Source organism: Tachypleus tridentatus, unplaced genomic scaffold, assembly GCF_004210375.1.
Source record: "Tachypleus tridentatus isolate NWPU-2018 unplaced genomic scaffold, ASM421037v1 Hic_cluster_2, whole genome shotgun sequence".
Taxonomy (NCBI): domain Eukaryota; kingdom Metazoa; phylum Arthropoda; class Merostomata; order Xiphosura; family Limulidae; genus Tachypleus; species Tachypleus tridentatus.
Genome location: NW_027467782.1, coordinates 52,350,806 through 52,364,380, shown reverse-complemented (window position 1 = coordinate 52,364,380; position 13,575 = coordinate 52,350,806). Strand labels below are relative to the sequence as shown.

The 13,575-nt window shown below is 33.8% G+C and overlaps 1 pseudogene across 1 annotated transcript in view; it reads right to left on the bottom strand.

The window, feature by feature from the left end:
• The window catches only part of LOC143242505 (coronin-2B-like), a 38,885-nt pseudogene extending 25,310 nt beyond the window's left edge, over nucleotides 1-13,575 (bottom strand). The window contains exons 1-2 of the transcript XR_013022824.1: nucleotides 13,440-13,575; nucleotides 12,594-12,687 (exon numbers count right to left, since the gene is read on the bottom strand). The product of XR_013022824.1 is annotated as a coronin-2B-like (transcript). The remainder of the gene's footprint in view (nucleotides 1-12,593; nucleotides 12,688-13,439) is intronic.

Below are 13,575 nucleotides of genomic sequence, written 5' to 3'. Positions count from 1 at the left end.
TTTGTGTAGGGACGGCTAGTGCAGATAGCCCTTGTGTAGCTTTGTGTAGGGACGGCTAGTGCAGATAGCCCTTGTGTAGCTTTGTGTAGGGACGGCTAGTGCAGATAGCCCTTGTGTAGCTTTGTGTAGGGATGGCTAGTGCAGATAGCCCTTGTGTAGCTTTGTGTAGGGATGGCTAGTGCAGATAGCCCTTGTGTAGCTTTGTGTAGGGATGGCTAGTGCAGATAGCCCTTGTGTAGCTTTGGGCAAATTATAAAACAAACTAAACCAAACAAGAACAGGGTTTTATTATTTAATTTTGTAATACATATTAGAACGTTAAACAATCTTGTCTCTAGAAATAAATGAAATTGTAGTGTCAAATTTAGTTGTTAACTATTAGTCCAATGTTATCATTTAGTCATTACTATATAATTTACATTACACAAGGAAATATTAACCATTAGTCCAATATTATCATTCAGTCATTACTATATAATTTACATTACACAAGGAAATGTTAACCATTAGTCCAATGTTATCATTCAGTCATTACTATATAATTTACATTACACAAGAAATGTTAACCATTAGTCAATGTTATCATTCAGTCATTACTATATAATTTACATTACACAAGGAAATGTTAACCATTAGTCAATGTTATCATTCAGTCATTACTATATAATTTACATTACACAAGGAAATGTTAACCATTAGTCCAATGTTATCATTCAGTCATTACTATATAATTTACATTACACAAGGAAATGTTAACCATTAGTCCAATGTTATCATTCAGTCATTACTATATAATTTACATTACACAAGGAAATGTTAACCATTAGTCCAATGTTATCATTCAGTCATTACTATATAAATTATGTTACACAATAAAATGTTAACCATTAGTCCAATATTATCATTCAGTCATTACTATATAATTTACATTACACAAGGAAATGTTAACCATTAGTCCAATGTTATCATTCAGTCATTACTATATAATTTACATCACACAAGGAAATGTTAACCATTAGTCCAATGTTATCATTCAGTCATTACTATATAATTTACATTACACAAGGAAATGTTAACCATTAGTCCAATGTTATCATTCAGTCATCACTATATAATTTACATTACACAAGGAAATGTTAACCATTAGTCCAATGTTATCATTCAGTCATTACTATATAAATTATGTTACACAATAAAATGTTAACCATTAGTCCAATGTCATCATTCAGTCATTACTATATAATTTATGTTACACAAGGAAATGTTAACCATTAGTCCAATGTCATCATTCAGTCATTACTATATAATTTGTTACACAATAAAATGTTAACCATTAGTCCAATGTCATCATTCATTCATTACTATATAATTTACATTATACAAGGAAATGTTAACCATTAGTCCAATGTCATCATTCAGTCATTACTATATAATTTGTCACACAATAAAATGTTAACCATTAGTCCAATGTCATCATTCATTCATTACTATATAATTTACATTATACAAGGAAATGTTAACCATTAGTCCAATGTCATCATTCAGTCATTACTATATAATTTGTTACACAATAAAATGTTAATCATTAGTCCAATGTCATCATTCATTCATTACTATATAATTTACATTACACAAGGAAATGTTAACCATTAGTCCAATGTCATCATTCAGTCATTACTATATAACATACACTACAAATGATATCTCATGACAAATCAGAATTACTTATTAAGAGACTGATATTTCACCCCAAATTACCAACAAAACAAGTAACATAACTCATTTTTTACAAGAACACACTACAGTAATATTGAGAGATATTACTACATCAATAGTCAATAGTGAATTGAAAACAACTTATTTTGATACCTGTTGCTTTAAAGGTTTTATACACTGAATTATCAGACTTAACTTATACATTTAGATTCTTTCTTTCATGAAGTCTTAGCTCTGCAGAAATTCTTTAGATAGGTAATAAATGACTGAAGCTATTGAAAACAAACCTGAGATTATACTAGGTTAGTTAATTAACCTGATACTTGCAACATGAATGCAGTATTGTAGGCTTTAGATAATAAAAGCTTATATGAAACACATAAAACAGTTTACGTTCCAACTTCTGAATTATATAACAAAAGCAAAAACTAGCCAGGAAACATAAATCTAATAAGACCTTTATTTAAAAAATGTCAGTTATAAAAACAATGAGCATCATAGAAGTGGTTGGTTTTTAAATGCATGTACAATAGTCCAGTTCATTTAAAGGCAAGCTGGTTTAAAACTAACTGGTCTTATATGAGGGAAATAAAACATGTTTCAATATGCCAACAAGTTCATACAATATTCACAACCTATCTCTGTTTCTGATATCCACTGTGGATATCAAGTCCTCAGATTTGCCACTGAACCAACATGGTACAAGGGGCAGAACTTGTATATCCAAATATTACAAATACCAGCTGCTACAGAAACATGTTGATTTATATTAAGTTTTATTAGCTTTGAAAATATGGTTCACACAGGATAATGGAATAAAAATCCAATACTAACCAGTCAATTTTGAGAAATGATTTTAACAGAACTACACCTAGATAAAATATCTAATGTTTTATCACAATTTATAAAAACTGTAGTAATAAATTTACAAGCTGTTCTAACAATGAAGTGATGCTGTAAAAAGCAACATAGTGAGACAAGTTAAGAGAATTTCTAAATGACTACACGTCACTGACATCTCCTTCACTGGCTATCGTCTAATTCTAATTTTAGTTTAATAACAAGTGATAATAACTCTTACATCTTTCACCCACATATCGTACTTTAACCACAGTTCACCAGTCATATGTTTATTGAACATATGTACACTTGACAATATAACAAAATGCACCTGATTGGTTGCTCTACATATATGACGACATGTCACCTTGCCAACCACGACAACAAGGCTAAACATTCGTATTGTTACTGAAACCACTTTGATATTACGCGTATTAAAAGCGCGCATGTCTCCCATGCATTATTTTAACGTCTGCTCTGCAGTTTAAAATAACCGCTATTTTAAAACCCTATCTACACCAGCTTACTACAACAGTTCTGCCTAAGAACTTAAAAAAACAAACAACTGAACACCTGGTGGTTCAATAAAAACTTTATATTTCGAGGTGGTGTTAAGCCTATATATTTTCTTGTCCTTGCGTTTAAACGGTATTTAAGACCGTAATTGTTGTGAGTATTTCTTTTCTGCTGGCAGTTGTTTTAGCTTTTTTACATACATCCACTTCTTTAATGGCTCAGTTTCGAGTGCTAGAATCGTAGTTTCCATCTTATTTTACAATATTATTACCATTACAGTAATAATCACGTGATACTTGTTCTCTTGAACAAGACAGTGCATAAACCAAAGTTTCTAATGGAACGATATTGCCAAGACATTTTATAAAGATCGCTTTTCGTTAAACAAAGATAAACACAATGAAGTCAATAAAACGGAAATTTAGGAATGATGGAGTTAACTTTCAAAGGCACTTCCAGGATCTCGTGATAAAAAGTCACTAATTTTTCGAAGATTTCCAGTAATGAGAAATGTGTTTAGAAAATTTCATGACTTTCCAGTATTTTTATGGCTTCTGAAGTTATCTTCGTTCACACCAAATCGTTTACTCAAACGACGACCTCGTGGCTCCAGCCAGGCTTTTCTCCTGTCTCGTTGCTATGGGAACACTTTAAAACCATGAGGCACTTCCATGACCTGTTTCAAGAGACTGAAACGTTTAGTTCAAACTACTTACCAAACAACGCTAGGCCTTGTACGTGATACCACTCACATAGGAAGATATAAACATACATGACTTGAACTATCTATAAACACTTCATGACTTCATCTATCTGTAGACACTTACCATGACTTCATCTATCTGTACACTTCACTCATAACTTCATCTATCTATACACTTCACTCATGACTTCATATATTTTGTATTCACCATGACTTCATCTGTCTAAACACTTCACTTCGTATGACTTCATCTATCTGTACACTTCACTCATGACTTCATCTCTCTGTATACTTCACCATGACTTCATATATTTATGTACCTCACCATGACTTCATATATTTCTATACTTACCATGACTTCATCTGTCTAAACACTTCACTTCATTTGACTTCATTATTTATAGACACTTCATGACTTCATCTATCTGTGTTACTATATTTTTATTTCTCAAAGTTGGTATAGGTTTGTTTTGTTTTGAATTTCGCACAAAGCTACACGAGGACTATCTGCGCTAGCCGTCCTTAATTTTGCAGTGTAAGACTAGATGGAAGGCAGATAGTCATCACCACCTATCGCCAACTCCTAGGCTACTATTTTATCAACAAATAATGTGACTGACCGTCACATTATAACACCCCCACGACTGAAAGGGCGAGCATGTTTAGTGTGACGGGAATTCGAACCCGTGATCCTCAGATTACGAGTCAAGTGCCTTAATCACCTGGCCATGCCGGGCCAGAACAACATGTTTATATAATTCCAAGTTTATATCAACGAAAACACAACTTACCCGTTTTACAGTTACGTCCTAGATTTATGTAGCAGGCGATTAAGGTGGATAATAAGATGTTTATCTATCGTTCAGGAATTCTTTGTCAATGAAACGGATGTTACTTGCAGGGGGAGGGATCCCCTTAAAATATCGTTGGTTCCCAAAGCTAATCCCACTGATAACTTTGGCCCCACTATATATCTTTTGTTCTCACCCCCAATTAAGATAACCTGTAGCTAGGACTGTATAACACCCAAACTATGACTTAAACCTGACATCAAGTATAGCCGGGACTGTACATCACCCAAACGATAACTTAAACCTAACATTAAGTACAATCGGGACTGTATAACACCCAAACCATGATTTAACCCTTATATTAAGAAGTGATTTCATTGTCTTCTCAGATTTTAAGTTGATATAAAAACTTACATATAATATTTTACGTATTATATTTTCAACTGAGGGTTCATCATAGGAGAAAGGATTGATTATTCCCATTAAAACAAATACAAGATAATGTAAATTGATAATGGTAAGTATCGGAGTTTCACTTTACCAATATCTGTGTTGAATGTAATAAAATTTACATTACAATGTCACACACATCATTTTCAGCTGGTAAGACAAACTTGTGTTCTGTTTCTTGTATTTCCTTCAGCTCACAAACCACATTTTTAAGTACCAGAATTTAAACCGATCTTTTAGTATCGTACACATTTATAATAAACACAAATATTCTTTAAATATCCATATTTAAACTGGACATTTGTTTATGAAATCATTAGAACTCACTGTTGTAAAGGAAGTATTTTATTAACATATTATGTCATCCAGGGGCTAGGCAAAGACAGCAGTGCAACACATAAAAAATGACTCTACCTGGTGTTGACTTTATCAGTCTGAAAATCTATGAGATACTAGTATGGGTATCACTTGTAAAAAATATATATATTTTAAAATATTTTTTTCCCAACTGAGGTATTTTATTTTTGTTATTGTCTTCTTCCAAACTGCTGAAACGTATAAAACATGAGATACAAGAAGTCAACGTGTTCTTAAGTGGAAAGATGGATTAATCAACCCTTTCACAAAACTATTTATAAAGTATGTAGAAGAGACAATGCACCACGACACAGATGATGTTTTAACTGTCGTCACGAGCCAGGAGAAGGAAAAACACAAGATCAACTTCAAACAGAAAACCACAAACTGGTGATATGTAACAATAACTATACGTAGAATTCATTATATTTATTTTGTGTCTAGTTGATATAAACTACAAGAGGAGTGCCACTATCCACTACAATGTACATCACGCTACAGTATCTATGACACTTAAGCTAAAAATGACACAACTTATCAGATGACTTGTCGACTACACAGGTTTTAACAAGCAAGGCCATTTGGAAGGAGAGCCACCATACAGGGGTTAGAGGTTACCAAGTCCGTGTGTAGCTATCGAATTACACTTTATTCCAAAATAAATCTTCTAAAACGTTAAAAATAATGACCAATACATTAAATATGTTATGTATCTTAACTTGTTTTCAGCTTTAAAATAATGTACTTGGAGTTATGTAAAAGTCGCAAATAAAGAGCTCTGTTTTCATACGTGATAAAATACATAAATATATTTATATGCAAAAACGGCTCGTTTGGGTTGAGAAAATATTTTACATAGAAGAGCGAACAACGTTTCGACCTTCTTCGGTCATCGTCATCCATTTGTTTGTTTGTTTGTTTTGGAATTTCGCACAAAGCTACTCGAGGGCTATCTGTGCTAGCCATCCCTAATTTAGCAGTGTAAGACTAGAGGGAAGGCAGCTAGTCATCACCACCCACCGCCAACTCTTGGGCTACTCTTTTACCAACGAAAAGTGGGATTGACCGTAACATTATAACGCCCCCACGGCTGGGAGGGCGAGCATGTTTGGCACGACTCGGGCGCGAACCCGCGACCCTCAAATTACGAAGCGCACGCCTTAACGCGCTAGGCCATGCCAGGCCCTAAATCGTCATCCAAACAAGCCGTTTTTGCATATACATTTCTCAACAAGTGGGTTTCTCGACATCACTGACATAAATATATTGTACAGGATTCACGAAGGATGACCATCAGCAGTAAAGGTTTTGTTATATTTTACAGGATCCACGAAAGATGACCATCAGCAGCAGTGGTTTTGTTATATTTTACAGGATTCACGAAGGATGACCATCAGCAGTAAAGGTTTTGTTATATTTTACAGGATTCACGAAAGATGACCATCAGCAGCAGTGGTTTTGTTCACGAGACATTATTGAACGTATAACGCAGTGAGCAACCCAATCACTAAACACACCCTAAACAACCCAATCACTAAACACACCCTAAACAACCCAATCACTAAACACACCCTGAACAACCTACATTAGTAAACTACACTCTGAACAACCCACATGACAAAACACACACTGAACAACCCACATGACAAAACACACCCTGAACAACCCACATGACAAAACACACCCTGAACAACCTACATTAGTAAACTACACTCTGAACAACCCACATTACAAAACACACACTGAACAACCTACATTACAAAACACACACTGAACAACCTACATTAGTAAACTACACTCTGAACAACCCACATTACAAAACACACCCTGAACAACCCACATTACAAAACACACACTGAACAACCCACATGACAAAACACACACTGAACAACGCACATTACAACACACACACTGAACAACCTACAATAGTAAACTACACTCTGAACAACCCACATTACAAAACACACCCTGAACAACCCACATTACAAAACACACACTGAACAACCTACATTAGTCAACTACACTCTGAACAACCCACATGACAAAACACGCCCTGAACAACCCACATTACAAAACACGCACTGAACAACCCACATTACAAAACACACACTGAAGAACCCACATTACAAAACACGCCCTCAACAAACCCACATTACAAAACACACACTCAACAACCTACATGACAAAACACGCCCTCAACAAACCCACATTACAAAACACGCACTCAACAACCCACATGACAAAACACACACTCAACAACCCACATTACAAAACACACACTCAACAACGCACATTACAAAACACACACTCAACAACCTACATTAGTCAACTACACTCTGAACAACCCACATTACAAAACACACCCTGAACAACCCATATTACAAAACACACACTGAACAACCTACATTAGTCAACTACACTCTGAACAACCCACATGACAAAACACACACTGAACAACGCACATGATAAAACACACGCTGGACAACCCACATTACAAAACACGCCATCAACAACCCACATTACAAAACACACACTCAACAACCCACGTTACAAAAACACCCTGGACAACCCACATTACAAAACACACACTGAACAACCCACATTACAAAACACGCCCTCAACAAACCCACATTACAAAACACACACTCAACAACCTACATTACAAAACACACGCTGGACAACCCACATTACAAAACACGCCCTCAACAAACCCACATTACAAAACACACACTCAACAACCCACATGACAAAACACACCCTGAACAACCCACATTACAAAACACACACTGAACAACGCACATTACAAAACACACACTCAACAACCTACATTAGTAAACTACACTCTGAACAACCCACATTACAAAACACACACTCAACAACCTACGTTGGTCAACTACACTCTGGACAACCCACATGATAAACACACGCTGGACAACCCACATGACAAAACACACACTGAACAACCTACATTAGTAAACTACACTCTGAACAACCCACATTACAAAACACACACTGAACAACCCACATTACAAAACACACACTCAACAACCCACATTACAAAACACACACTGAACAACCCACATTACAAAACACGCCCTCAACAAACCCACATTACAAAACACACACTCAACAACCCACATGACAAAACACACACTGAACAACCCACATTACAAAACACACACTCAACAAACCCACATTACAAAACACACACTCAACAACCCACATGACAAAACACACACTGAACAACTCACATCAGAAAACACACCCTGAACAACCCACATTACAAAACACGCCCTCAACAACCCACATTAGTCAACTACGCCCTCAGTAACATTTGACGTTGACAAACACAACATTATGTTCTATTAAAAGAACACATTTAAGTTTCTTATTCCACGTTTAGTTTGATAGTTTTCGATCTTGAGACTTAAAAATACGATAATACATTTTTGTCACAATACAAGGTACAGACATCCGTAAAATATTTATGTGTATTTCTAGTGTGTACGGAAAGCACACATTCAGATTACATGAAATGATTACAAAAACAAGTCTCCCCTCTTCTTACAAAAGTAACCTTTCTGCCCCCAATTATAAAAAAGCTTTTTACCACTCCCCACGACTATAGTATTAGTCCACCTTCCACGATTACAAGTGCAAATAACTGTTGTTTTTTAAACCCCTCGGCTCCTATACAAAATTAACTACGATATCCTGACATGGTTTGACGCTGTGTTTTACCCGGAAATGTTCATAAAAAGAACAATTGTCAACCGTGAATTATGAAAGGTAACATAAATACTATGTTCTATGTATTCGTCAGGTTCGTACACTACTAATACAGATACATACATGTCTTACCCTTGTCGACAACTTGTTGTAGTGCGACAACAGTATCAACCGCGTCAATATTTGCATTAAACAATAACGTGCCAGTTGAAGTACTGTTTATGTCGTTCACCTCATATTCTTGGCACCAGTAGCTTTTCACGTTCTGATTCATCATGTGTCTCATCATGTTACCAGAATACCGAACAGTACTAACAATCGAAGGAAAACTGGTGTTACAGACGCTACGAATTACACAAAATATGTAAACAAGTTATAGACGTAATAAACGTAAACTACAAACGTAATTAAAAGTAGAAAAGTTAATCCTCGCCTGTATATACAGTGGAAATACATTTCTAAAAGTGCTTATCTGTTTCTAAAGCATAAACAATATACTTTCACGTGCAATACGCAAACCAAGTTGTTGCACAAAATACAGTTCAGCTACCTATTATCTTCAAACAAACAGTCCAGCTGCCAATTATCTTCAAACAAACTGTTATATATTCAAGTTAAAGTTCACACCAGTACACTTTATTCAACATACGATTCACACTAGTACAGTTAATTCAAGATAAAATTCACTCTGGTACACTTTATTCAAGATAAAATTCACTCTGGTACACTTTCCTATGACAAATTACATGTGGCTTGTTGAATACATTCAAGAAAACCCGGCATGATATTCTGTGAAAAAATAATATTATTTGCCACGTGTCAAAACACGTAAACGCACGAGATCACACATGTTGAAGTTACGTACAGTAGTAAGATGTCACTGAAGTTCCTGCTAAAACTGTATAAAGAGCATAACTAAACTGTTTAACTTAATATACGAAAGGTCACGTAAACCCGACCTAACGAAACGTCTTCTAAATGGCTCATTCAGTGTTTCGCATAACACATTTTAAAATGAAAACGCTATAACTGAACAGTAATCAAACATCGTTAAACTAGATTCGTCCTTTGAAACGTTTCCACTAAGCACAGGTTCAGAGATATAATTATTTTCGACACTTGATAATTAGGTTTGCATCACAGACCAATACTTTTTGCCCAAAGCAAAGACTCAGATCTGACAACGTTTCCACAAATAGTATTTTATATCACAGATTTATACAGTGTGTCAATTACTATCTTTAATCTTGAGTTTTATATGTTTCACTACAAAAACCGAATGCTTCAACCTTATGACTAAAATATCACCTGTACGGTTAGTCTTCGCACACCGGGAAATAAAAACCATGAACCTCAGTCTAAGAGATTTATAATACAATACAATATATGTAAGCTAATGTCAAAACATTTTAGACATCTGTAGCTCTCTAAGAAAGCCTTTCATAAAGTTAACGTCTACAGTAGAAAATAAACCAAACACATTAAATCTCCGTCAGTAACAATAAGTTTAATTATTTATTTAACAGATTTGTTCGACATTAAATAGACTAAAAATTCTCTGCTCTAGTTACCACAGAATTCATTTTAAAATTCATCAGAAAACTGATTAAAAACGTTGTGGGGTTTCTGATCATGAACATTTCTGAAACACCAACTATGTGGTCCTTCTAAAGATTAGTAACAACAAACATTTCCTTTCAGTTCATAGTTACTGTAACGTGTGGCGTCATAAGCGTCCATCTGGCACTTGCTTCACAGAATTGTGTGTTTCTGTATGTGTGTGTGTCACTCATGATGCAGATATATAGAACATGGATGAAATATTTACTAAAATTCACCTTTGTTGACCAACGTTTCATATTAGAGTACCTATTTCAGTAACGTGTACTTCTGAGTGGCCTGGGCTAAGCCTGAAACTCCTGAACGTAGTTTTCTTACCTTTTTATCAAATACACTGTGAAAACTTTGTCTTCTGGTTTATTATTAACAATAATTCATGTTCTGTCCTTAAATTTCTAACACGTCTTACATTTATCATATTATTAATTTTGTTTCTAGTATTTCTCCCTAGTGATAATTTGATGGTAATATTTGATAGTTTATTCAATATTATGTGTTTCAAGCTAATGATCTGTTAGATGTTAAATATTTCATGCCAAAAAGGTTACATTTAGTCAAAAAACAACTATATAAGCAAATTAAAACTAATAACTTTGTCAAAAACAACCAAAACGTTATAAACAAGGTAGAACTTACAACATTCTGATGAATTATTCTAAATAACAAAATGAAACAATGACCTTTGACTTAAACATACATTACCACAACAATATTATTCCTATAAAGATATTAAAGGTCATTGTACACAACTAAAACACTTCAAAGGATAATTATATAAATGTATACATGTGACTACAACATCTTTCCTTAAGGGAAAGAAACTCATTTTAATTACCATCACTATTTCACAACACTTACTAAGTTCAAACAGAAACCACTTATCTTTCACATTTCTTATCCATTCATCTGCATACACCAATGAAATATTATCTTTCACATTTCTTATCCATTCATCTGCATACACCAATGAAATATTATCTTTCACATTTCTTATCCATTCATCTGTATACACCAATGAAATATTATCTTTCACATTTCTTATCCATTCATCTGTATACACCAATGAAATATTATCTTTCACATTTCTTATCCATTCATCTGCATACACCAATGAAATATTATCTTTCACATTTCTTATCCATTCATCTGTATACACCAATGAAATATCACACTGTTACAAATATAAACCACAGTTTATCAGACTGTTACGTTTTTAAACCACAGTTTATCAGACTGTTACTTATATAAACAACAGTTTATCAGACTGTTACTTATATAAACAACAGTTTATCAGACTGTTACTTATATAAACCACAGTTTATCAGACTGTTACTTATATAAACCACAGTTTATCAGACTGTTACTTATATAAACCACAGTTTATCAGAATGTTATTTATACAAACTACGGACTGCATAGCATTGATTTCTAATATGAAATTGACTTTCACTTCAGCATGACATTAAGATAAGGTCACAGGATGTTGTGTTCTAATAGTTCATGACACCAAAATATCACATTTATTTTTCTGTTAAAGTGGAATATTATCAGTCTTAAAAACAAATAATTTCATTCACAAACTTTAGTTTAATCCAAACCAAATGATTTTTCTACAGCAAATTATCCTAATTTTGTTTTCCTAAATTTAGTAGTTCCTGACTCAACAGCTGAAATATATTCAAATACAATAATAAGTATATACACTTATAGAATATATTGGTTAAAAGTCCTATTACATGAATTGCAAAGTATATTTCACCAAATAAACTATTCTAGCTTTACCAAAGTCAACATATTTATTCTTCAATTAAACCTTTCTACATAAGACCAAAGAATGAAGCATGTTTCACCTTCAGAGAATTTATACTTACCTTACAGAGAGGTCTGGTAACGGATGTTGTGTCGATCATTTGAGAGGGTAATGTGACGCCAAGACCAAAATGAGTGGCCAATAATGGTGATGGTCTAATGATAATTTTAAATAACCCAGATATGAGAATATAACAGTGTTAATAAAACAATACGCTGGTCAAAAGTAATCTAACAATCTAGTCATAGGAAAAGTACATTTTGAACGTATATATTGTAATCTCGATAGCATGTAAACAATCAAGAATGAAAAACACAAATACTCTAATCGTTATTTTCACTACACATAAAATTATATTCAAATATTACATAAAATCAATAATTATCTCACAAATTTTCAACGAGATCGTAAGTTTTGTCAGAGTAAAGTATTATTAATATAGCCTAGAGCCTACATTGTATAACGTTATGAATTAAAAAGCTTTGTCACACTTGAATAGTGGGCTATTCTTGTGTTGCACGAAATATGTATATTAACATTCATGTTTCTATCAAACCAAACTCGTCTCTTGTTACTTACTAATACTACTTAAATTGGAATTAATTTTATATAAGTCATTTTAATTTTAAATTGTTCTACAACGACAAACTACCATGCGATTTAACAATGCTAACATAAACAATGTAACTTTTGTAATATTCGCTATATCATGGATATTTATTTATTATATGTATTACTACTACCACTACCAGAGCGGTATATTTTAGTTTTATACGTTTAGTTTCAAATTTTACTAGCTTTAGTTTTATCAAATTTGGAATAATATTACATTTTCCCGATTTTGAAAACAAATACCCTTCTCTAATAACAGTAATAAATTGTTCACGACATTTATAACGATACTTACAAAACCATGCGTTGGCTTTTTACTTTACTTGTGGAAATTGAAAACACCAGCTACAAAACCTTCGGACTCAGAAGCAATGTGACTAGTGACCAGCGTCAAATTGTAGCTTGTTGGTCCCCTAGCAATCGTTGTGATC